Below are 25,940 nucleotides of genomic sequence, written 5' to 3' on the forward strand. Positions count from 1 at the left end.
AATTTAATTCTTTTTTGGGAGCATATGTCAACTCAACCCATGGAATTTTTAGTTTAAATCATTATACACACACACTTCCACCTATATTTTTAATTTCTAAAAGGCCTATTTAGGTCATTTTAAATTGTGTTGTTTTTAAAATCTTTTTATTGCTAACATTTTTAAGCCTCTCTTTATTCTTAAAACATATTAGAAAAATTTATATTTTATATTTATGTCTTATAATTCTATTATCTGTAGCTTTTATGAATGTGATTCTCCTGTGCTTTCTGTTTATTCTACTGGCTCTTACTTATGATATATATTAATACCTTTTTGCCTTAAATACATTATTTCTTGAAATACATCTTAAAAATATCTTGGAAATTATTTATGCCTTATGTGAAATTTTATATTTCCAGAAAATCTGTTTCTGCCAATTACTATGTTCACTATCATCCTGGCATCAACTTATATTAAATTCTTCATTTGGGGTTTGACCACACAGGTAGCATGAATTCTGGCTGCAAAACTTGTCGAAGGCCAGCTCAAATTTTCAAGGGGAACATTTTTTTTCCTCCGCTCAGGCCCAGGTTACTAAAGACAAGATGGTTTCACTCTTTGTGGATTGAGTTTACTGATAGTTTGCTGTTGTCCTTTGGTATTCCCACTCTATGAGGGGAGTTCTTATTTACCTCTCCATCTCTACCACAAAACAGACTTTATATCATGTCTACTCTGGGCTATGCATCCTTCAACAGAAAACGGAAACAAGCCTTGCCACATAACCTAAGGTTGAAATTTAGTTCGGTCACTTATCTTTCAAGCTTGCCATTTTCTCTTCTTTTATTTGTTTTAGCATTTTGGGATTTGTTATTGTTTTCCCAGGTCACAATACGTTTGAAGGATGCTTGTACATTTTGTCTAGCTTCTTAGTTCTATTCATTAAAAGAATCACTCAGATACCCAGCGAACTTTGTACACTCCTTCAGGATGGCAGCCAGGAATCCAGATATATATGTGAGTTTTACGTGACAGACCCACTTAAAAAAGGTATCACACAATGCAAACAAAACAAGGTGGGTTCAGCCATGAGAGATGCCAGTCTGTTCCCTCTGGCCAGTGAAAATGAAAGTGAAAGCTGATTAAGAAAGCATCTGGAAGTGCAAAATATGGGCCCAAATTACATGTTATGGCTTCTTGCTGCAGCTTAACACTATAATATCTAAACTATTTTTGTTCTTAACTCAAATTCTCTTTTGTATGCTAATAAACACTGGAGGGCTACTGTGCCCCTAAGACCTTGAAAATGAGGGAACGAGATGACTTTTTGAAAGTTAAACTGAAATTTACCACTTGGATCTGAAGTGAGCCAGGGGTATCACACTGCCCCAGCAGGTTGTCCTTACATTTTATGCACCTAAACCTCTTGATTCCATGCTCACCGAGCAACCTCCTGATTTCCATGTAAGCCTATCTGTGAGGAGAGAATATGCTGATCGTGCTGACAGGACTATTTCTAGTCTGGGTTACAGTGATTTCTCTTGGTAAATCAATAAAGTGATGTCTGGGTCTGATTTGGCTTCCCTTATAGCTTAACTAAAGCGTGACATAAGCTGATTATGCTGACAGGATCATTTCTGCTGGGTGTGACCACTCAGTTTCTCACTTTAAACTAATGGAGTGGCATTTTAGGTGTCTCCCTAGTTCATTCATGAATTTTAATTAGCTCTCAGTCCTCTCTCACTCTAGATGTTGACCAAGTCAGTATTTTTCAAATCCAGGTTTCCATGTCATCAGGAACACAATGTACAATTCCAGGGTATGTGAAAACGGAATAGTACAGGACATTCTCCTGGAATAATATTTAACAGAAACAGTAGGGGAAAAGACAGAGTTTCCTTTTTTATTAAAAGAGCAAATATAGGGCTTCCCTGGTAGCGCAGTGGTTGAGAGTCCGCCTGCCGATGCAGGGGACGCGGGTTCGTGCCCTGTCCAGGAAGATCCCACATGCCGCGGAGCGGCTAGGCCCGTGAGCCATGGCCGCTGAGCCTGCGCGTCCGGAGCCTGTGCTCTGCAACGGGAGAGGCCACAGCAGTGAGAAGCCCGTGTACCGCAAAAAAAAAAAAAAAAAAAAAAAAGAGCAAATATATTCTACAAAATTTATATTCATCTTAAAACTAAAACTGAGATTCTAAGAAAGTTGCCACTTGCTACCAACCATGTGTGTGTGCCTGAACCACCAGACGCCCAGGGCTACTTCAGTGGCAAAGTTGGTGAGTCAATGCTTGGAGGACACCATCGAGCACCACTTCACATTCACGTCTTCCACTGGTTGGCTGGTTGTTTGTTTGTTTTTTAAAACGACTACTATACTTCCTTTTCTGGTCCCTCCTTCTCTTTCCCATTCTGCTGATCAATCTGCTTATAATGTGGAGAAATTCTATTTTGGGTTAATGGTAGACTGATTTTTTTTGTTTCTCATAGTATAACCATTACCCAGTTCAATTAATAAGTAAGAAATAGGCTAGAAACTCAATTGTTACCTACATAAAGTATTTTATAGCTAGTCTATATGAAAGCCACACTTAGCTATCTTGGAAACATTTTTACTTGGTTTACTCTGAAGGACTGAGCAGAAAGTTTTCACGTTTCACACTTTCCTCCTTTGGCTCTGGGAATTAGCATGGTAGCTATAAATAAGGCTGGGTTTAGAATAAGGAATAGCATTCAACTATCTCCTTACCCAAACTCTTCAGTGATTTCCTCTTGCCTTTAGGATAAAGTTCAATGCCCTCAGCACGGAGTAGGCCATGATCTGTCTCCAGCTCACTTCTCAGAGGCTCATTTCTTGCCCCACCTTGCCCTCAATGTGCCTACCTGCCAGATTGAAATTCTTTCAGTTTCCTAATCACTCCATGCTCATTCTCACATCAGGGCCTTGGAATTCCATGTTTCCTCTGCCCTGAACACCCCATCCAGCTATCATCTGATAGTTAACTTCACTCTTCAGATCTCCACCTAGATAGGAAGCCCCTTCCATTCGGCCTTCCATGCTTGGCTTGCATGCCCCTCACTGTAGGACTTCGGTGGTCAGTGCTCTCTGGGCATGCCCTCTCATTGCATTTTCAATATTTCATTACAAAATCTCTTGTTTGCTTCTCCATATCATTTTACGGACTGCAAGTGAACTACAACACTAATTCCTCTGCATCCTTCAGCTACTTACTCCTTTTAGAGCTTTTGGCAGAGGATGCTAACTTCCATCCTTTATCCATTCTTCCTTTCTTCCTTGTTGCACCCACAGTTTAGCTGGGTGTCTGGTTGTTCAATACAGAGTATATTTCTCAATATCCCCTGCAACTAAATGTGGCCAGGGAATGTGAGCAGAAGGCTTATGTGCAGTTTTCAGGTCATCTCCACAAGGACACTTATCCTGGATTCTCTGTCCATCTTCTTGATTGCTAGGAAAGGGTGATGGTTTGGAGATAAACTTGGAAGGTACATGTTGAAGTTGGTATAAATACCCCACTAAGCCTATACTCCTCAGTTCACATTACTGTGCAGGAGAGAAATAAAACTGTATCTCTTATTTGAGTCATTTAAGACAATCAAATCTCTGTGTTACAGCAGCCAAGAACACAGAGGTCAATTTAGACATCATTTCTTCCAGGATACTTTCATGTATCTATTACCAGACTATAAATTCCATTAAGACCAGATACTGAATTCACACTTGTTTAATGACACATAAATTAATAAATGAACGAATGACTCCAAGAATCTAGTTATATACTAACCTAATTTATGAATATAATTTCAAAACTTTACAATAAATGGTAGCATAAGTAATTAAGTAGTATCTGTAAAAAATAAATTAGCAGGAATAATATATTTAATTACAGAGTATATTTAACATCAGTATATCTATTAATATTATCCCATAAATCAAAGTATAAGGAAAATACAATCACCATAAGGTGAAATCTTGGAGCAAAGGGAGAAAGCAGTCCTCTCTCATGAAGTAATGTACTCTCTCCACCATCAGCATTAATTGCAGCATCCTCCAGCTCATGAGGAATTTGGTAGGAGAGCTGAGCTCACAGAGCCCAGAAGAAGGACTAGGAAAGAGGTCAGCTCAGGAGGGACAAAGAAAGAAAAACATTTAAAGGAAACTCTGACAACCCTTCAGTCTCACCTATTGACATAAAGTAAAGGAAAGGTGTATCTTCATTTCATGGCAAACAAAGCAGCATGCACTAATCAACTGGCCATGGACCAAATTCCCTCATGCAATTTATCCAAAACAATTATTGTACTTGTCACTGTTGTTATTTTTGTTTCTGTTTTCAAATAATTCAATAAAGTGTTGGAAACTTTTATGCAAATAACTGTCTCATCTTACACACAAAAATAATAGCCAATGATAAATGACTTTGTACTGTATATCAGAGTATTTGCTAAAAGCAATTTACATACATCATCTCTGAAATCTGTTTAAAAACAATCTAGTAGATCCCTATCGTCAGTGTTGATTCATATTATTTTTATTTAACTATTATATATACACGTTAAAATGTAATTACAGTTTTTTAAACTACAATTCATGACCCATTATTGGGTTGCAAAATCAATTTAATGACTTGAGGTCACTTTTTAAAAAATTTTATAGAATAAATTATACTACAATAGGGCAGGGCAGTGGAAAAGAGAGAAAATACCAGAAAGCAGTGCCTGAAGTATGCACAAATGATGTTCCTTGGAAAGTTTTATTTTGGTTAAATACACACACACACACACACACACACACACACACACACATCCCCACCCAAAAACTATATGCCAAAAAGGTTAGAACTGCGTCATTCTTAGGTCCCCTTCCTCTTAGTTGCATAGCCAAAAGCCTATTGACCTCACAGTTGTAGCATGCTCTCACTTGCTTTTTATCCTGGCTCCACTACCTCACTCCAACTGTCCAGTCTTGAGCCCCCATTGGATTGTTACACCCTGGATTCAGATTGCCTTCTGTTCTTCAGTGGTTTGAAGTAGGAAAGATTAGCTTTGGGGCAGAGTGCTATGAGGGAGACTTTCCTTCAGTGACACCAAGTTCCATTTCTCTGGGGCGACCTACTGTTCCTCCCCCATATATAAATAGGAATTCAGGCTGTGCATCTGGGACCACAAAGACCCAAATGATTTTTTTTTTTTTGCAGTAAAAAATATGGAACTCTTCACAAATTTGCGTGTCATCCTTGCGCAGGGGCCATGCTAATCTTCTCTGTATCGTTCCAATTTTAGTATATGTACTGCCGAAGTGAACACGACCCAAATGATTTTTAAATCTTGATTCTAATTCTCCCAACCACCACACCACGTAAGTTGTTACCTTTGACTGTATGCGTTGGGGGTGTAGGTGCATTTCCCCAAGCACCTGCAGTACCTGCAACCAATGAGGAATCTCCCCAGGTATGTAAATTTCAATTTTAAATTGTCAAAATAACCTTGAGAAAGAAGAACACAGCTGGAAGAATCACGCTCTCTGGCTTCAGATTATACTACAAAACTACATCATCAAAACAGCATAGTATTGGCCCAGGAATAGATACATAGATCAATGGAACAGGATAGAGAGCCCAGAAATAAACTGATGCACTTATGGTCAGATAATCTATGACAATGGAGGCAAGAATATACAATGGAGAAAAGACAGTCTATTCAATAAGTGGTGCTGGGAAAACTTCTACATGTAAAAGAATGAAATTAGAACATTCTCTAACACCATACACAAAAATAAACTCAAAATGGATTAAAGATCAGAATGTAAGATGGGATATTCTAGAGGAAAACATAGGCAGAACACTCTGACATAAATCGCAGCAGTGTTTTTTTTTTTTTGGATCCCTCCCCTAAAGTAAAGGAAATAAAAGCAAAAATAAACAAATGGGACCTAAGTAAACTTAAAAACTTTTACACATCAAAGAAATCCATCAACAAAATGAAGACAACCTATTGAATGGGAGAAAACATTTGCAAAGGATATGACTGATAAGGAATTAATATCCAACTCATACAACTTAACATCAAAAACTCAAACAACCCAATTGAAAAATGAGCAGAAGAACTAAATAGATATTTTTCCAAAGAGGAAATGCAGATGGCCAGCAGGCACATGAGAAGATGCTCAACATTGCTAATCATCAGGGAAATGCAAATCAAAACCATAATGAGATATCACCTCACACCTGTCAGAATAGCTGTAATCAAAAAGAACACAAATAGCAAATGTTAGCAAGGATGTAGAGAAAAAAGAACCCACATACACTGTTGGTGGGAATTGGTGCAGCCACTTTGGAAAACAATATGGAGGTTTCTCAAAAGACTAAAAATAGAACTACCCTTTGACCCAGCAATTCCACTCCTGGATGTACATCCGAAAGAAACAAAAACACTAATTCGAAAGATACAGGCACCCCAATGTTCACAGTGACATTATTTACAATTGCCAAGATATGGAAGCAACCTGTCAGTCAACAGATGAATGGATAAAAAGATGTCTCATATATATATATATATATATATATATATATATATATATATATGACAGCTGTAAAAAAAATAGAATTTTCCTGTTTGCAGCAACATGGTTGGACTGGAGGGCATTATGCTAAGTGAAATAAGTAAGATAAAGAAAGACAAATACCATATGATATCACTTATATTTGGAATCTAAGAGATACAACAAACTAGTGAATATAACAAAGAACGAAGCATACTCACAGATATAAAGAATAAAATAGTGGTTACCAGTGGTGGGGGAGGGGCAATATATATGTAGAGGAATTGGAGGTGCAAAGTACTGGGAGTAAGATAGGCTACAAGAGTGTACTGTACAACACCTGGAATATAACCAATATTTTGTAATAACTCTAAATGGAGTATACCTTTAAAAATTGTATAAAAAATTAAAAATAAATTTTAAAAGTCAGTCCTAGATGGGAGTGACAGAGGTGAATGACAGAAACTGGCATGGCAAGATAAGGGTCTCTGGTGAGTGGAGACACATAGCAGTTTGGGAGGGAGCCTTCTTGAGAGTAAAATGTACCAATGATCTACTTAGCATTATAAAGAGGGAAACTCCTCACATAATCTCCCCAAAGGATGGCTGGAGAACAGTCATATTTGTTACAAACACTACTTCTAAGCCAAAGGGGCCAGTAGACATTTTGTGCTATTTAAAGCCTTTTGTTCAGGCTTTAAATCTGAGTCTTGCCAAAAGAAGGGAAGCAGATTACTTCAATTCAAATCAATTTAGGTTCAGATTTTTTATGCAAATTCTTAGCTTACAAACATTTACTCTAAAAATTTTAAAGAAAAATGATTTCACTCGACAAAAAGAAAGTAGATGTTAATCCAGTCCTCAAACATTTTTGCTCCTCTGTATTTATTAATCTGAATCACATAAAACAGAGAAGCAATGCCACTTCCTAGGAAGAAATCAAATTTCAAGTGTAATTTCTTACCAACGAAGACCTCCTATTTTACCTCAAAGACACCTTTTGGAATCCACTGAGGGGGATTTTAAGACTTTTCTCTTGGTACTGCCATAGTCAATACCATTTACCATCTCTAGGACAAGCAGTCCAAATAAATAGCCAGACAAGTACCCCGTGAGTACGTAGTCAAGCTAGATAGGATTCCCAACAAAATCTTTTTCTCTTTGAAATAGTTAAATTTTCATACTGCATTCCATGTTACTTGTACACACTGGACCTACTCATTTGCATGCAAACCATATTTATATTAATGAATTTAAGTAGAAAAATGAAGGTTCAGGGAATTCCCCGGCGGTCCAGTGGCAAAGACTTGGCACTTTCACTGCGGTGGCCTGGGTTCAATTCCTACAAGCTGCGTGGCACAGCCAAAAAGTAATAATAGTAAAAAAAATTAAATTAAAATTAAAGAAAAGAAAAGAAAATGAAGGTTCAGAACTGTGTAATTATGTCCTAAAAGATGCTTTCGTTCGAAGTAACAGGAAATTTGAGGTGAATGATTTTGACTCGTGTGTGAAGCTGACTTGTGTATAGGGGTCAGTTCAAGGTTTCATTTTGCTCCTTCTTCACTAATAACGTTTATGGACATTTATGGATAGCAGCTCTTTTTGCTTACCTCATTTTTTTTTATTGGAGTATAATTGCTTTACAATGTTGTATTCGTTTCTGCTTATCTCATTTAACTCTCCTAAAACCCACTGACATCTGTATTGTTACCACCATCACCTCCACATTACAGAAAAGGAAATAAAGAGACTTAGGAAGATTAAGTAATAGGTGCAGAGATCCAGGGCTTGGAAGTGGCAGAGCTTGGATTTGAACACATGTCCGTGTGATGCCAAAAGCTGTACATTTAACAGCTATGCTGATGTGGTCTAGTCAGAGGTCCCTTTGTTAACAGAAAGGAAGGCTTTACAGAAGGTGGGAAATCTTCAGAAAAAAATGCCTCCAAGGACTGCCTTTTGTGGCAGGGGGCAGGAGAGAACAATATCATATAAAAAACTGACAGAAAAGTGTTAGATGGGATGATACAGTTATACTTTTTTTAACTTCTCCAGTTAATTTGCTGTCTCCTATTGCTGTCCTGAAGTTCTGTGGAGCTGAAGGTCTCAACGCTGCACTGCAGCAGCCATTTAGAACAGGTGATGAGTGTAATTACACATACAAAGCTTTGCCCTGATCAAAAAGTCACCTTCCCTCTTTCCAGACTTTTACAACAATCCCCTGGTGACAGCAGCAATAATAGTTCACAGTTATGTTGACTTTTCCCCATACTGAAAACACCTGCAGATGAATTACACCAAGAATGTCCTAATATTAAGTTTTCCTGGAACTCTTCTGAATCAGTAACACATATTTGATGAAACTCTCTATCAGTGGCCTCCCTGATGCCTAATGGCGTTCCTGGTACTATAAGACTTCAAAAGCCTCTGGAGACAAGGTCCTGCCTCCCAGTAGCTTAGAATTCCAGTATAATACACTCAAGGACAAGTCTTCATTTTATGTACACAGTCCATTATTTTTTGTCTTTTACAATTTTATTTTATATTTTTTTACTTCTCTGAACTATTTTTGATATTTTTTTTTGCGGTACGTGGGCCTCTCACTGCTGTGGCCTCTCCCGTTGCGGAGCACAGGCTCCGGACGCGCAGGCTTAGCGGCCATGGCTCACGGGCCCAGCCGCTCCGCAGCAGGTGGGATCTTCCCAGACAGGGGCACGGACCCATGTCCCCTGCATCGGCAGGCGGACTCTCAACCACTGCGCCACCAGGGAAGCCCCTGTGAACTATTTTTAAAGTAGGAAATAAGATAAAAAATGCAAGTACATCAGTAAGACTGTCCCTGTGAAGCCACTGGCAGAGCAGGGGCATCTACAGTATGAAGTGTCCTTTGTTGATTGGCCTCAAACTAAAAATAACATTCAAATACCCTATCTCTTCAGCATAAAGGAATTAGCTGGATCCACAGTGTAAATATTCATGAAAGGAAAGAGATCCTAAGGGAAGGTAAATCTCTAAATCCCTGAGACTTTCTGTTTCCTTCATTGGCTGCCTGGCTAAAACACCACCAAAACCAAGAACTTTCATAGTAAAAGTTGCTGCCAAGTGTCAATGAGAATGAGTCCAAACGTAAGAATAAGAACAAAAATTTCAAAATAGGAATGTTTAAACACTGCTTTCTCTTCTACTTGTGCTGCTCGTGTCCCTTTCCCAATTAGTTATAAAACATTTCTGGTTCCTCAAGGAGGGGCGGGAGGGATAAATAAGGAAGTTGGGATTAACATATACACTACTATATATAAAATAGGTACCCAACAAGGACCTACGGTATAGTACAGGGAACTATACTCAATGCTCTGTGATAACCTCTAAGGGAAAAGTATCTGAAAAAAAAAAAAAAATATATATATATATATATATATATATGTATGTATGTATAACTGAATCACTTTGCTGTACACCTGAAGCTAACACAACATTGTGAATCAACTATACTCCAATTAAAAATTTTTTTAAATAAATAAAAAAATCATTTCTGGTCCCTCAAATGAAACCTGGAGGAATCTCCAAGTCCTAACAGTTAGTGTAGAAAGAGCCGAATTCGATGCAAAAGCTGCAAAGTGGGTCTAGGAGGGCCCCGTGGAGATGATCTCTGTGTTCTGAAAGGGGTGGGGGTGGAGACAGAGGGAACAGCTCTTCACACTGTATCACCTGAATGAGAAGAGGTTGAACACTCCTATCCTCCCCGCTTCCCACCACACACCTCAAAGGGGAGCTTTTGCACATCTTCAGTGGAGCGGGAGGGAAAGGCTGCTGGACACTGAAAGAGTGAAAAAGCACCAGGAAAATCAGAACACATTAAGAAAGCAAATACCTGGACAGTCCTGGGAAGTGCTGACACGGAAACAAAACCCACTAGCCGGTACAGCACAAGGCGGGGCTGGCCGAGGACCCCAGAGGCGGGAAAGGGGCTCTGGTGCAGTGAGGTTCACAGCTTCATGTGAGGTGAAGGAAGAATGGGATGGAGCAGAGGCCCCAGAGCAGGATGCCTTTATTTTTTTTCTTTTGGTCTTCAAACATGAATTTTTTTCTTTTCAGATTAGAAAGGAAAAAGTTAAACTCTATTTGCAGATATCATCTTACAGGTTGAAAATCCTAGGAATGTACTTTTTTTTTGCACATTTGATCAACCCATTTTATTTATTTATTTACTTGTTTTTACATTTCTTTTTAAAATATTCTTTTCCATTATGGTTTATCATAATATATCGAATATAGTTTTCTGTGTTATACAGTAGGACCTTGTTGTTTATCCATTCTCTATATAAAAGCTTATATCTGCTCACCCCAGCCTCCCACTCCATCCCTCCCCCAACACCCTCCCCCCTTGGCAACCACCAGTCTGTTCTCTATGTCCATGATTCTGTTTCTTATCCATAAATAGGTTAATTTGTGTGCACCCCTATGTTCATAGCAGCACTATTCACAATAGCCAAACATGGAAACAACTGAAATGTCCATTGACAGATGAATGGATTAAGAAGATGTGGTACATATATACAACAGAGCAGGACGTCTTTAATGACTGCCACTGTGGACATGTGAGTCATCTCAGATCTGCCAGGAAAGGGCTTAGGGAGGTGGTGGGGAAAGGGGGTGGCGTGAGGAGCAAGGCGGGACCCCAGCTCACCCTGGTGGGGGGCTTTATTATTAATACACACCTTGAATTCTCTTTCTCAGGCTGTTACCGCCTATGTGCCCATCTGAAAAAAATTCATTCTATTCATTCAACATATTATTTTCTAGGTGTAAAACCAATCAGTTAAAGAAAGTTAAACTATATTTTAAATATTCCAGAGAAACATACTGTTAAAAATAAATGACAACAAAAGATCTGGGAAGCAAAGAACTCTCTTTTATAATGCTGATCATCACTTCCTAAATTAGCTATTTTGTAAGCATGCATTTTGGGGTCTTAAGTTTCTATATCATAGGCCACACAGGTATAGTTTATTTTATACACACACACAAATACAACTGAAGTAAAAATAAATGAAAACCTGAACAGCAGAGGGAGAGCTGTGAAGGCAGTGGTGACAGAAGCAGCTGTCCATAGAATCAGAGTGTTGAGGAACATCCGTAGATTTCAATGAGTGTTGTGATTTAGATTTTGTCTTCAAGAGAGAGGCTTTCACATTGTCAGTGAAGGAGAGAGCAAGTTTGTATTTTTAAGAGGACTCAAAAGTCTAAGAAAAATATGAAATTTGGAAAGTTGGGAACATGACTGCCAAGACAATTGAGGCCACAATTCTACTTTGAAAGATGCAAAGAGCCCAGGAGGTGAAGGTTGATGACTCCCTTAATGGACTCAGTCAGTGAAAGGTCGGCAGCTGGAGCAAGTTGCATACAGGAACACAAGGATTTGGGGACTCAGGGGCACAGCCTATCACCAAGGCCTTGGGAGGCTTTCTACTTTAAAATATGATGATGCTTGAAATTGTAGCATTAAAATTGGGCATTGATCAGCTGGGAACTGTAGTCTCATAACCAGGCGATCCAGGGGAGAGCTCTGGGCATAATGTAGTAGATTCTGAAAATAACTTTCTGCCTCGTCTACGTAATTTGCTTTCTGTAGACAGTTTCCTTCCCAGACCCTCAAGGACCAGCACAGCCATTACCACCACAGCCAAAATAAAAACAAGCTGTCATTTACTATGAACTTACTATAAGCCAAGTACTGGATCAAGCTTTTTGTTGTTGTTTTTTTAAAATTTTATCTATTCTTCAATGAGCTGCAACAAATCTTAACTGCCTTTCCTGAGGACAGGGTGCCCATGTTAGACATGTCCAAAAAGTGTGGTTACTTACCAGTACTTTGTCATTTTCCACAGCATTCACGGGCCTCTGAATTCATTTCTTTTCTTTTCTGTCAAACACACCTTTTAAACTTAATTTTTAGAAATTAATGTTATTCTTATCTCCTCTATTTCATTATTTAAAGTACTCTTATGGTGGTTGCATAATCAAATGGTAAAAATATATGAAAAGAAGGTCTACATGGGGTGAATGGTTGGGCTAATTGATGCCCAAAGTTCCTGCAAACCCCAAGCTGGATGATTTTATCATGAGAGCTAGGAGAAACCTCAAAGGTCTTATAGCTTTCACATTAGGACACAAAGGCTCAGAGTATTTAAGTAATTTTCCCAAAGACCACAGGGTACTTAGTGATGTTGTAGGACAGTGTTTAGAATATTAACGTGTGTGTGTGTGTGTGTGTGTCTTATTAGCACTCTTCCTTTTACCTATTTACTCTTCCCCATTTGGACCACCTAAGCCATTTGGATTTATTGCTTAAGATTAGGGAAGCTTTAGCAGAAAAGAGAGGGGAAAAAAGAGCCCCGGGAGAGGACTCAGCAAACAGATAGCAGACTTGGCAGATTACCTGATGAAGAAGAACTAGGTTACCTATCACAAGCCTTACCAAGGATTCTACAATCTGGAGGAAGACAGATTGTCTGATGAGGAAGCAGTGGGTATTTAGACAGTCACAGGCACCTGAGGAAAGAGACCCTAGATCCTGTTCCCTGTTCCCCAGATAATCCTTGAGTAAATAATCATATGTTTTATCATCAAAGGGACACTATAGATAATTACCTAAAAACACATGTAAACTCAGGCTGTACTCAGCAAACCTCAAGGAGGATCACCCTAAATTTGAAGATGAGAAGGTAACAGGACCTCCCACAAAAGGCAGAAGGAACCTGTGCTCTTTTCTCAGCAAAGCCCAACAGACAGAGCAAGATCATTAAGAATCAATGAGTCTAGGGAGCTGATGTATTTATAAAGCTTTTCAGAGTTCCTCACATCTCAGCATGAATTCTTTCCACCCCAGAGTGGCTCTGAGTTTGCTATTTTAAACTTTATAGTTTTTATTTATTTATAGTTTATAATGTAGGTTTTCCTCAAATGTCTGCTGAGTCTTGATTGCATGCTCATATTTATAGCTGAAATCCCCTTTTGCACTGTGTGCTGTACCTGTTTGTGGGGCAGAAACCCACACCAGTATCTGGACAGAATATTCAGTGACAGTGGTGAAGCAATGCTGCGGGTAGGCACTCCTAAAAATTTTCACCTGGGCCTGGATCACCCTGGAGGCACACCTGGCTGCCTGAAACCAAGATCCCAGACTTGTTGCTCTCAACTAGATTCAGAAACCACAGTTGGTACGTGGGGCCCAGGGAGGGGCGTGAGGTCTAGAGGATGAACCGGCTTCCTTCCGACGAATCAGCACCTTGTCACCCCTGGCCTAAGCTGACCACCCCCGATCTCAGTTTCATCCGCTTATGGACGTGAATTTAGTACCACATCCGTGTTCTCCAGCAGGAGGTACCCACGGAAGTCCTGAGCTGTAGTTTCCTTCTTCAATCAGTCTGATTCTTTGTGGATTCTTCATAATTCTTGTTCTACCAAAAGTTTTCAAACATGCTTTTGAGCTCAGCTATTTAATTATCTGTTACTTATTTATTAAGTATATTTTCTATCATTTCCTGGATTTTGAGGCAGGAGAGAGAGGATGCAGCACGTGCTCAACCTGCCATTGTGAAATGAAAGCCAAGGGACCTGGGTGCACCAAGAGCTGGAGACCAGCTGGTCAATGGGCCTCTCTCAGGGACCCTCATGTACAGGTGCAGGTGACCCAGAGGGTTAGATAGCTGACCCAGTATCCTGACATTACACTACATAAACCCCCCCCCCGAAACTTAGGTCCAGTGAAACATAGGAGGAACCTAGAAATTGACTGAGAATGCATTTCTTCCTCCCCAACAGAATAAGGGCTTAAAATAGAAGTTAAATTTATTATAGAGAGAGGAAGTTGCATTTTTTATAGCCTTGTAAAGGTAGCAGAATCAGAAATATTCATTCATCTTAGAAATTTTTATTGAGTAACTACTATTTGCCAAACACTGTTCTAGACCCTAAATATAGCATAATGAAATCGAAAACACCTCCAAGACTCCTGACTTCCATTCAGTTTCTTTATTAATGAACTCCCAAAAGTACCTTGTTCTTCATGATGTAATTGAATATGTTTATAAATAAGAGATACTCAATGCTTAAAAATAATTTGAAAATAAAACTCTACCTAGTTAAAGTTGCATTCTATGCTTTAGCAATCAGATAAAGCCACATATTTGTTTTTTATAAGCTACAAAGCAATGATATAATTCTTAAGTCCCAAACAGCTTTTCCAAGTCATATACAGAACATGCTTTTTCTTGATAGAAGACTAAATGCCTTATTTCAACTTTACCTAGATGCTTTCTCCACCCTCTTCATAAGAATCCTAAGTCTTTTTAATATTCCAAGAAAAAAATATGCCTTATCCACAGCCATAAAATTAGATGCTATTGGTTTCTTACAGTTTGAATCAGTACCAATTACACACCCACAGGTCTCTTCTTTATTACAATGGCTTCTATTCAAGCATTAGGTAACTATTTCTCCCATTTTTCTTCAGCTAAAAGTAAATTGTAAAGAAATCAATTCAGTTTGGATACTTACATTCATGACATTTATTGTATTCCCACATTTTACATCACAGAATAGGTGCTCATTATTTCAGCTATTCCAAAAGACATACAACTAAAAACAATTTACTAATAATATCCCAGCTTGTTATTTTTTAAATATACAACTACTGTCACAAACAATAGTGACAGTAAAAAATAAGAATGCTAATGTCAATACATCAACCACTATTAACCACTAGAATTATCCAAAATAGCATTAGCAAAGGGTACCTAATAAATATTTCCTGTGGTAATTCTAGATGGAACTTAAATCCAGCTGGCAATAACATACAGACACTTTAGAAAACAGCTCTCAGAACCAAGTGCTTTTAGAGACTCGGGATTTTTCTTGAATATCAGTTGAAGTTGCCAATAAAAAAAAAAAAAGTCAACGTGAAATCAGCTTAGTGTACTTAACAAGTATTTTGATGGCATTAACCACCTTCATGTCATCTCTCATTGGCTGTTTCCCATTTATTTATATATATATATATACATGTATATATATATATATATTTCATCTGTCCTGTTAAAAGTAAACATATAGCTGATTCACTTTGTTGTATAGCAGAAACTAACACAACGTTGTAAAGCAATTATACACCAATAAAAAAAAAAGTAAATAAGAGATGATGGTAAGTCAGAAATGGGTACAATCATAGGCTAGAGAGCCTAGAGAACTTTTTAAAAAAGTTCTCTGTTTATCCGATATGGTGTTCTCATTGTTATGATGATTTACTATGGGGCCATGCCACTTAGCAATTTCTTATCCATTCTTTTCTCTCCTGTGAGTTTTCTTTGAAGAATGGCACATTCTTGGACTAGACAACAGCAGACAAGGGCAGATGATAACATGATGCACATAAATTGAAGTTGCAGAGGTGGCACCAAGCAGTGAAGATGGAAGATGAGAGGGGTCTGGAACACAATCTGTGTTTCTCCTTGAAATTAACTGTTGCCTTTCCAACAAACCAAATTCTCCAGACCCTGCTCAATATTTACTTCCTTCAAGAAGCTTTCTCCAAAGCAGAGCACTGACTTTTCTAACAGCTATATGGAAGCCAAGGTGTCATATTCATTTGAATATACAGACAGTCCCTGTCTTACGCTGTTTCAACTTATAAGTTTTCAACTTCACAATAGTGCAAAAGTGATACACATTCAGTAGAAACAATACTTCGATTTTGATATTTGATCTTTTCTCTGGCAAGATATATGTGGTATGATGCTCTCTCCTGCTGCTGGGCAGCTGCAGCCACAACTTTCAGTCACCCACGAGCCCAAGAACACAAGAGGAAATAACCAATTCACTTACAACCATTCTGTTTTCCACTTTCAGTACAGTATTCAAAATTACGTGAAACGGTCAACACTTTATTACAAAAGAGGCTTTGTGTTAGATGATTTTGCCTACATGTAGGCACATGTAAGGCAGTGTCAGCTAAGCTATGCTGTTTGGTAGGTTAGGTGTATTCAACGCATTTTCAATGTACAATGTGTTTATTGAGACATAACTCCACAGTAGGATGAGGAAGATCTGTACCGTTCATCAGGGTGTGATTCAAGAATCACATGCATCAGATCATACAGGGTACGTTTTAAAAACATAAATTCCCAGGTATCACCCCAGACCTACCAAATCTGAAACTCAAGAAATTGTGCCCTGCAAACTGCATCTAAATGAGCTCCCAGAGTGACTCCCTTGCATACTAAAGTTTAAGAACCACTGCCCCACAGCCTCCAACACAGGTCTATGTATAGCTCAGTAAATACGTGACTGTATTAGAATTTGGGGCCACAGGAGAGAAGAATATATTCAGAAGGGAAAAACATGAACATAAAGTTTGAATGTGGCTTATTAGGAAATAAAACACTGAACAGAGATAGAGGCAGTCTAAGGGAACAGAGAAAGTAAACATATAAAAATGAAAGTGATTGCAAGCTCACTAAAAAAACACCACAGAAGAAATCAGATACTGAGAAAAATGCTGCAACACACACACACACACACACACACACACACACACACACACCACAGAAATTAAAAGATGAGTGTCTTCTATTTTAAAACGCAAATGGCCATTCCTTTATTTTTACAAATTCACACACACTCTGCCTAAAAATGCTGGAAAAGGTGAGTGAAGAAAAGGTTTTCTTACTTTGTATTCACAAAGGAAAACAAACAAAATAGTTCTTTCTAGCCAAGGTCAACGTTTTAAAAAGCAAAATCACTAGAATTTTTTTTCCCTAACATCCTTTATTTTATGTTTTTCTAATAAAAATTATATATATTTAATTATATATACTATACAAAATGATGTTTGGATATACATATACATACATCTATATAATGATTACTATAGCAAAGTTAATCCAATTAACAAATCTATGGCCCCACACAGTTACTGTGTGTGTGTGTGTATTGAAAGCACCTGTAATCTACTCTCAGCAAATTTGCAATATAAAATACAATATTTTTAAATATAGCCCTCATACTCTACATTCAATCCCTAGAATTTATTCATCTAATATAACTGCAACTTTGTAACCTTTGACCAACACCCCCATTTCCCCACTTCCCTGCCCCTGGTGAGCACCATTTTAAGTTTTACTTCTATGTATTCACCTTTTTAAGATTCCACATATTAAGTGAGATCATGCAGCATTTTTCCTCGTGCCTGGCTTATTTCACTTAGTATAATGTCCTCCAGGTTCATACAGTTTGTCATTCATACATACAGCCTTCTTTTTAAGGCTGAATAATATTTCATACACACACACACACACACACACACACACACACACCACCTCCTTTATACATTCATCCATTAACAAACACTTAGGTTGTTTCCATATCTTGGCTATTGTGAATAATCTTACAATGAACATGGGAGGGGAGATACTTCTTTGAGGTACTGATTTCATTTCCTTTGGATATATACCCATAAGAGAAATTGCTGGATCATATGGTAATTCTAGTTTTAAGTTTTTGAGGAACTCCATACTGTGTGCCATAGTGGCTACACCAGTTTACAGTCCCACCAACAGTGTAAAGGGTTCCATTTTCTCCACATCCTGGCCAACACTTGTTATATATATATATATATGCATACATATATATATTTTTTGATAACAGCCATCCTAACACGTGTGAGGAGATAGCTCATTGTTGTTTTGATTTGCATTTCCCTGACATCCTTTATACTCTTGATACAGACAATTAACCCGATCCCCCCCCAAAGAGCTATAATTTATTTTTGTACTTTAAACCATACAAATACATGGAAATCCAGGTTTATACTAAGAAAAAATAGATAAAGGTAACCCTTTACTTTAAAAGTTAATTTTTAAGTATTGGTATTTTTCCTTCAAAAAGGAACAAATAACTTTTCAGTGAGACAAAGAATAAAAAGGTGCATCGTTGTGCTGTAAAGTCAACCAACCATGACACAAAACAATATGTTGCTAAAATAATATAATAATTTGAGGTAGAGAAAGACTGGGAAAAACCTAAATACCCAAACAATGAAAAACTGTCTAGGCAAAATCTTCAAAGACCAAACCAGTACAATAACATGAGGCCATAAAAAGTCACACAGAAGAAGATTTAATATCATGGGTAAATATGCATGATATAAAGCAAATTATTTTTCTCCTCAATTACGTTAAAGTTTTACATAGGCAAATATTAGGATAATCAACATTTCAGTTAGTTACCGTGTTTTCCATTATCTTCTTAGTGAATTTTTCTAGATTTTCAACTTTTCTAAAATGTACATTAACTTATAATGATGAAAATAAATATATAAAAATATAGGATGGTAATATTTTGTTTATATTTTTCAAAAAGTTCATTTTCCACTGTGAGATCCTTTTCTCTTTTCGTTATACTTCTACAAAAATTTTAGTTTTCTTAGAACAAATTAAAGAGACTTTTTCTATTCACGTTCTGTTCTTTTCTATTTAACTTGACTAAATTTGTTTTAATTTTGGTAATTATTGTTAATGATCATGAGAGAGTGATTTCTAAAACTGTGGTTTGTTTTTTTCCTACAGAAATTTATTTCCTATTAACTTTTTATGGTGCCAAGGCTAATGGATGTATTAAAATGATGGCTGATTAACTGCTTACTTCAAGAACCCGACTAGGGCAGGGATTTCATTAATCTTCAAAGAACACAATCGTGGCCAGAGGCTTTTGATGCCCATCAACTTGTAAAACATTTGTTTCTTTTGTTGTAGAAAATAAGTATTTGTTAGCTTATAAAATGTATATGTGGAGAAAACTTAATTTGCTCTTTGAAGCTATAAATTAACTCAGCAGCCTTTTGCTCATTTATTACCCACTATACATGCATTCATGGTTAGTTGGCCCACAAAAAAAGAAAGCATTTTATCTTCATATGATAGGTTCTCCTATGGCACATGTGATCCACACACAATGAGAAGTTCCATCTCTCAGTGGCTAAAAAGACAGTAATCCAGGAATCAGGTGTGTGAAAACTTGGTGACTCTCATGTTGCCTTTGGATCTCATTTACCCTAAATGTATACTACAAATCACATGGCATTTCTTCTCCTAATAGCAGCAAAAATGCAGTACACATTTCTACATGCCAAGTGCTAAGAGGTTCCAAGGCATTATTGCATTTTGTTCTCACTGCTTCTTCTGGCACTTAAAAGAGCTGAAAATCCATTCCTTTTTTAAAGATGAATTTTAAAATTTAACCTTGATTTCCTGCTTTCTTCAGAATGCTGTTTCTTCTTTCTTCTCCATGAAGATGTCTAACTCAAAACTATATGCTTTGTTGATCAGAGTTTCTTGTCATCTTCTTAGACCTCTTACAAGATAGACAAGTGGGTGGAAAGGAGGTGATAGGCAGTCTCCACTGGCAGGGTGTATGTGAAAAAAGTACTCAGTAATTTGAACATGGGACTAGTGAGAAAGCACAGAATGCTTTCCATGCTATCACTTATCTGAGCTATACTGAGTTCAATCTAACAAAAATGTTGACCGTGTAATCTAGCCTTGGCTACAGTGGGGACCTTACTCCATTCTGCTTCTTGCTCCTTTTGGCTTTAGGGGAGCAAAATTTGCCACCCCAAAATATCTCTTTGGCATGTGGATTATTTTGAAGTAAAAATAATCAAGGCCCAAAAGACTCAGGAAGAAACTTTGACCTTTTCCCTTAACTGCCTAAAGGAATTTAGATAGAGGGCCTGCTCCTGGAATAGAGATACCTGCAAAGTATATGGGCTGGGTGTGCTGGGGGAACTCTAGGCAGCACCTGAAGATCCGTATCCTCTCTGTGTCCCAATGTCTCTTCCTGGCCCAGCAAACATTTGTTTATCACACATCTGTTTTTTCATATCTAAGTGAGTTGCCTTCCTCCCCTTTGAAGTCCCAAACCACTACCCCCAACATCTTCTTTTGTCTTTAGCTGAAGCCGGTATTTAAATTAAGGGTTTCTGCCATTTTGGCAAGTCACTCAAGTTTTCCTGGGTCTCTCCCATGTATACATGTTATTAAACTTTTGTTTGATTTTCTTCTGTTAATCTATCTCATGTTATTATTATTATTATTATTATTATTATTATTTTGCGGTACGCGGGCCTCTCACTGTTGTGGCCTCTCCCGTTGTGGAGCACAGGCTCCGGACGCACAGGCTCAGCCGCCATGTCTCACGGGCCCAGCCGCTCCGCGGCATGTGGGATCCTCCTGGACGGGGGCACGAACCCGTGTCCCCTGCATCGGCAGGTGGACTCTCAACCACTGCGCCACCAGGGAAGCCCTGTCTCATGTTATTTTAATTCCTGGACCAGCAAAAGGAACTTAAAAGGATAGAGGAAAATCTCTTTCTTCTTGACACGGCATTTTAACACAGTAAACATTGTAAAATTAATAAACAGAAATCTCAATTTAATAGATTTGGAGGACCAGAAGGGGGAGCTCTTGTATCCTGTGATGATACTAGAGCCCAGCAGGAAGAAGAAACACCCCTCTGCTTCCCCAGAAAAGACTCAGCCAATGAAAAGCCATGGACTGTTTGTTTACTACAGCCCTCCCAACTTGCTTTTCTCCTCTATAGAGGAGTTCTCCTTCCCTTGCCATGGGGGGACTATCACATGGCTGGCCGTGCATGGTTGCAGATCTCAAATGGCAATTCTCTATTGATCCTGAATAAACTCGACTTTGCTGGAGAAATATCTGGCAGTTTCTTTATTTCAGATCAACATTATAAAGAAGAGCTTATCAGCCAGGCAACAACATCCAATCCTGAAGGATAGACCTCACAGGGCAGCATCTCTTAAGGCATCATCTCACCCACAGGATCAGAGTAGCCCTGTGATTCACCATCTCAGTCTGTGCTTTGAGAAGTTAGCAGTGGAATTATTATTTCTTAGGTGTATGAGCAGATTTCACTTACACATATTTCCATTTTCAGCTTTATTTATTGATATGTCTTTTAAAGTGTTGGCAAAAAATATGAAAAAAATTGTTTACAGTCTTGATTTTGGTATAGAAAAGAAAATATGAATTGCAAACTAAGGCAGGAAGGAAAAATGAAGCATCATGAAATCAAATTAACCTACAAAATGTAAGCAAACAGAACATGATGAAGTCAAAAATAAATATATGATTCAAAGCCAAAAGCATTAACCACAAATCTTGGCTTCAATCAGCCAAACTCAAATTGTAAAAAAAAATTGTGTCAAACTATCATTTTTACAAAAAATATAGAAATTGCTATTTTAAAAAGTAATATTATATAGATACTGAGAATTTAAAAAAAATACTTACTAAGGAACTCACAAGTGGGAAAAGTAAGGCACCAAAATTGACAAGCCATAATTATTGTAAAGGGTGTCCATTTATTTATACATTTATACAGGCCATTAAGAGATCAGACTAACTCAAAAGATCACATTTTATTTTCTTTCAACATGCTATTTTAGACTAGAAGATGGCAGTGGCAGGAAACTTAAAATATTTGCATTTGATGGTTTCAACTACTAGATATTTTCTTACCCTGTGTTACCAAATATTCTTCTGTTATTCTTTATTTAATAAGCTTAAGAATTACTATCATACTGGTCACATCATGCCATGCTTAACAATATTCTGCAAGTGGGGCAATATCTAAGATAAGATGGAATTATTAAGTATTTCAAAACATAATAATACTGCCAAATGGTATCAGGATCTGTCTGTAGATCTCAGGGTCTTACTTGCAAGATCCTAATGTCAGATACCACCTACACACCTCATCTGGTGTGCTGAGATTACCAGATAGGGGGTAAAGGCAGGGGTTGCAAACAGCTATATTCCCATTTCCCAATCTGTATGTGATGATCTAGTCCTCATGGTTAGACCTTTTGCAACTCGTCCTCCACTTCACTGGGGACTTCTGGCTTAAATGATCATATAGTCATATTTATAAATCTAGACTATCACAGCAAGTAATGATACCAAGCTGCCATGTCTTAGGCTCCAAAAACAAATCCACAATCTACAGATTGTGGCTGTATCTATATTCTGCAACAGCAGGTATTTTTTCATCAGTGTTTCTGCCACTTAGTAATATTGTGTTGTTTATTTTCAATGGTAAAAGTTTTTATTTATTTACTTTTTAGAGGAAGGTAAAGAAGCCATGTGAAGCATAATATGGTAATAATGGGAAGAATCACTAGTTCCAAAAGGTGCATGTCCTTCATGAAAAAGTAAGTGGAACTTTTTAATGAGAAAATAAAGGAATATTCAAGAAGCTGGCTCTTATTCCCTAAGACCTGGATTCAAAGTCATGCTGAATGCTAATGAGAAACTTGATACTAATACTCACTGATGTAGATGCATAAAGGAAGTGTTAGGAAGTGTTCAAAAAATTAAAAGAGAGTTTAAAAATATGTGAGGGATATAAATTAACTAATGCACTCATTTGGAATGGCTTAAATCACTAAACTACTAAAAGTCCACCTAGCAAGAAACAAACAAGGGAAAGAAATTCCATGTTTTTCTAAATTGACAGAAAAGAGAAAGACGTTCAAGTTTTTGATATTATGAATTATAGTTGGTGAAAATTTTCAGAATAATGTATGGTTAACTGAAATATTACAAATCATGCATAAATTTTCATCACTCCTTTCTACAGCTTTCATGGATATGCTTAATTTGCTGTGTAAATCTGAGTACACTAATATATGTCTTCTGGAAATAACACTATATCCAGTAACCACTCACTAGGCTAAGATTGATTATGCTTCCACATGAATAGCTCATAATAAAGTAGCTTGCTATTAGCATATAAAGGTGTAATTTAAGTTACAGAATAATATGGTAAGGATGGTAAAATGTAAATCACTTTGAGAATTTACCTTTTGGATGCCTTCCCACCATAAAAGTTTTGTACTTAACCCATTTCTGTCAGACTTTATTAGGAATAGAACTACAGATTCTCACTTACAATTCAGCAAGCTCCCAAAGTTTTATTTGGAGGATGATTTATTCAAAAGAACTCCAAATAGAAAGGACCTTCAAGATGTGGAGGAATAAGATGTGGAGATCACCTTCCTCCCCAAAAATACATCTACATGTGGAACAACTCCTATAGAACACCCACTGAACACTGGCAGAAGACCTCAGACCTCCCAAAAGGCAAGAAACTCCCCCATGTACCTGGGTAGGGCAAAAGAAAAAAGAATAAACAGAGACAAAAGGATAGGGATGGAACCTGCACCAGTGGAAGGGAGCCATGAAGGAGGAAAGGTTTCCACACACTAGGAAGCCCCTTCACTGGTGGAGACAGGGGTGGGGGGTGGGGTGAGGGGAAGCTTCAGAGCCACGGAGGAGAGCACAGCAACAGGGGTGCAGAGGGCAAAGCAGAGAGATTCCCGCACAGAGGATCTGTGCTGACCAGCACTCATCAGCCTGAGAGGCTTCTCTGCTCACCTGCTGGAGTGGGTGGGGGCTGGGAGCTGAGGCTCCAGCATCGGAGGTCAGACCCCAGGGAGAGGACTGGGATTGGCTGCGTGAACACAGCCTGAAGGGGGCTCGTATGCCACAGGTAGCCGGGAAGGAGTCCAGGAAAAAGTCTGGAACTGCCTAAGAGTCAAGAGACCATTGTTGCAGGGTGCACAAGGAGAGGAGATTCAGAGCACCACCTAAACAAGCTCCAGAGACGGGCGCAAGCTGCAGCTATCAGCGCAGACACCAGAGACGCACATGAAAAGCTAAGGCTGCTGCTGCAGCCACCAAGAAGCCTGTGTGCAATCACAGGTCACTATCCACACCTCCCCTCCCAGGAGCCTGTGAAGCCCACCACTGCCAGGGTCCCATGATCCAGGGACAACTTCCTGGGAGAACACATGGTGCACCTCAGACTGTTGCAATGTCCTGGTTCCCTTGCTGCCGCAGGCTCGCCATGTATTCCATACCCATCCCTTCCCCCGGCCTGAGCGAGCCACAGCCCCCTAATCATCTGCCCCGTTAACCCCGTCCTGTCCTGTCGGGGTGGGGAACACATGCCCCCAGCCAACCTACACGCAGAGGCGGGGTCAAATCCAAAGCTGTACCCCAGGAGCTGTGCGAACAAAGAAGAGAAATGGAAATCACTCCCAGCAGCCTCAGGAGCCACGGATTAAATCTCCATAATCAACCTGATGTACCCTGCATCTGTGGAATACCTGAATAGACAATGAATGACCCCAAAACTGAGGTGGTGGACTTTGGGAGCAACTGTAGACTTGGGGTTTGCTGTATGTGACTGACTAGTTTCTGATTTACATGTGTATCTTAGTTTAGTTTTTAGCACTTGTTATCATTGGTGGATTTGTTTACTGGTTTTGTTGCTCTCTTCTTTTCCTTTTCTTATTAATTTATTTTTTTTTATTTTAATAATATATATTTTTAAATTTTTTATTTTAATAACTTTATTTTATTTTTTCTTTCTTTCTTTTCTTCTCCCTTTTCTTTTGAGTCGTGTGGCTGATAGGGTCATGGTCCTCTGGCCAGGTGAGAGGCCTGAGCCTCTGAGGTAGGAGAACCAAGTTAATGACACTGGACCACCAGAGACCTCCCAGCCCCATGTAACATCAATCGGCAAGAGCTCTCCCAGATATCTCCATCTCAACACTAAGACCAGCTCCACTCAACAGCAAGCAAGCTCCAGTGCTGGACACCTCATGCCAAACAACTACCAAGACAGGAACTCAACCCCACCCGTTAGCAGAGAGGCTGTCTAAAATCATACTAAGTTCACAGACACCACAAAACACACCACCGGACACAGTCCTGCCCACCAGAAAGATAAGATCCAGCCCCACCCACCAGAACAGAGGCACCAGTCCCCTCCACCAGGGAGCATACACAACCCACTGAACCAACCTTACTCACTGGGGGCAGACACCAAAAACAACAGAAGCTATGAACCTGCAGCCTGCAAAAAGGAGACCCCAAACACAGAAAGTTAAGCAAAATGAGAAGACAGAGAAATACGCAGCAGATGAAGGAGCAAGGTAAAAACCCACCAGACCAAACAAATGAAGAGGAAATAGGCAGTCTACTTGAAAAAGAATTCACAGTAATGATAATAAAGATGATCCAAAACCTTGGAAATAGAATGGAGAAAATACAAGAAACGTTTAACAAGGACCTAGAAGAACTAAACAGCAAACAAACAATGGTGAACAACATAATAAATGAAACTAAAAATTCTCTAGAAGGAATCAATAGCAGAATAACCAAGGAAGAAGCACGGGTAAGTGACGTGGAAGATAAAATAGTGGAAATAGCTACCGTAGAGCAGAATAAAGAAAAAAGAATGAAAAGAATTGAGGACAGGCTCA

General features: G+C 38.6%; 1 protein-coding gene and 1 non-coding gene across 2 annotated transcripts in view; both read right to left on the reverse strand.

Annotated features, from left to right (window-relative positions):
- CTNNA2 (catenin alpha 2) overlaps window positions 1–25,940 on the reverse strand; it is a 1,031,201-nt gene that overhangs the window by 987,194 nt on the left and 18,067 nt on the right. The window lies entirely within an intron of this gene.
- Window positions 5,195–5,301, reverse strand: LOC115804162 (U6 spliceosomal RNA). The gene has a single exon (XR_004025014.2). It is a non-coding gene; the product is annotated as a U6 spliceosomal RNA (small nuclear RNA).

The sequence above is a fragment of the Delphinapterus leucas genome, chromosome 13 (genome assembly GCF_059928025.1).
Source record: "Delphinapterus leucas isolate spDelLeu-1000000601 "Yukka" chromosome 13, BTC_Dleu_Yukka2, whole genome shotgun sequence".
Lineage (NCBI taxonomy): Eukaryota > Metazoa > Chordata > Mammalia > Artiodactyla > Monodontidae > Delphinapterus > Delphinapterus leucas.